The following is a 2072-nucleotide window of genomic DNA, read 5'->3' on the forward strand; positions in this document are numbered from 1 at the left end:
CCATCTGTGAAGCAGAGAGTGAGCTCTCACCAGACACTGAATCTGCTGGTGCCTCGATCTTGGACTTCCCAGCCCCAAGAACTGTGAGAATATAAGTTTTTGTTGTTTATAAGCTACCCAGTTTAAGGCATTTTGTTATATAGCAGCCTGAATGGACTAAGACAAAACCCTATCTCCAGATACAATCATTTTGGGTGTTAAGGTTTCAACATATGAATTTTGGGAAGACACAATTTAGTTCAAAGCAGAAGGGATGGGACTGAACAATCTTTTTAAAAAAACTAACATAGATACATTAATGTGCACAGAACATATGATTATCCATGAAGCAGACACTGGGCTTTGTTAATGTCAATACCATCCAGGTAAAAAATAGAATAATGCCAGCACCCAGAACCCCCTTTGACTGCCCTTGCAATCATTCCTCCCTTCCATCCTGGAGGCAACCAATGTGGTCTACATAGTTTCTGATGTCCTTTTCAGCTTTAACATGGGGTGACTCTAGGTATAACCAGAAGATCTCCACAACCCTGGCCCAATGCTGTTAAAAAATTATTAACAGAACTCTGTGATATCTAAGCTCCTTGAATTGTCTTGCAGTGAGTATTTAGGGCCTGGATTGTTCTTTTGGCCATCAGAACTCTAATTTTTTTTTAACAACTGAGGATGATCAACCAAGTTTCTATATCTGCTCTCTCCTCTGAGTACTTGGCCCTGTGGTTCTGAGGTTGTGCTGTGGGTCAGAAAATTCCTGCTTTTATCCCAAAGCCCAATGCCTAGCTACAGAGCTATTTTTTCTGGTGGTGCAAAATTGAGCTGGGTGGGTACATCGTGGTGCTAAGCTATTTCTTGAGCCTGCCAAATTGGGACTTGGCTTGTGTACTTATGCCCGTAAAAGGTTGCTTCAAGCATAGAAAAAGGCCAAGCATCATGATTGAACACACACACACACACACACACACACACACACACACACACACTACCAGAAAACACTGCCTCCAGGCCCTGAACCACATGATATGCACACGATGCACCCATTCGAATGATGTTTGCAAAAGGAAATGGGTTTGAAAATTCCTTGAATGGAAAAAATTGGTCTGGATGCTGTTCAGAGACAAATGATACATGAGGTTTTACTGAAAAGCTGGTTTTCAGCAAGGCTTAGGATCATTTCACTGTGGCTTCCACTGCATTAGAGGTTTCTAACCTCTTTCAGTTGGTGACGCGGTTGGAGGAACTTCTGATGACTCACTGGGGAGCGAGTGACCTTTTTTGTCTCTTATTGTCCATCCATCAGCTCAGCTCTGTTGGCTCATGACTGCCACGTGCTCCCTGCCTAAATGCCCAAGCATGTTCACTGATGTGTGCACATGTGCACGCAGGTACATACACCCCTCAGCCTCCTTCACGTCTCTCCTTCCCGGCTACTGCCACTTCTGCCTGCTGGTTGGAAATAAGGTCAAAGCTGGTCTGATCCACAACCTCCTGGTTGGAAAAACATGGAAGAAGACAGTCCTATGGGTTCCTTATAACCCCCACTTCTGGAGGAGTGGTGGCTCTGATGGACTCAGTGCACAATCTGTTTCCTCCCTGTTAGGATTTGCATGGTTAATTGTAGCCACGTGGCGTCTTCCACTGGGCAGATCCCACGTGGAGCCAGAGCAGGTGATTGCCTGTGGTGTGTGGATGGGCCATAGGGAGGTCCTGGCTCCTAAATCTACCTCTTTTTCTCCATCCCACCTGCCTGTCCAGCCACTGAAGTCCACAAGGAGCTCCACTCCTAGGCTGTGAAGGAGTTTTAGCTGTAGGAGTTTCCAATCAGGGGCCATGTGCTCACGCCTTCATGGGCTGATGCCTAGTGGAGACCAGACAGCACCAGTGAGAAACCTGTGGAGTGGGGTCTTGGGGACAGAAAGGAGGAGAGGAAGGACTCTGGGAGAGGGTGACAGGGGACCATAGACCATTTTGCTTCTTAACAGCTATGTCAAAGTCAGTATTGCAGCGAGCAAAAGGGACATCCTGCTTCCAGATAAGCACTGGTTACAGATCCGAGGGGTCCCTCAGTAGGCTGA

This window comes from Microcebus murinus, chromosome 14 (assembly GCF_040939455.1).
Source record: "Microcebus murinus isolate Inina chromosome 14, M.murinus_Inina_mat1.0, whole genome shotgun sequence".
NCBI classification, from domain to species: Eukaryota; Metazoa; Chordata; class Mammalia; order Primates; family Cheirogaleidae; genus Microcebus; species Microcebus murinus.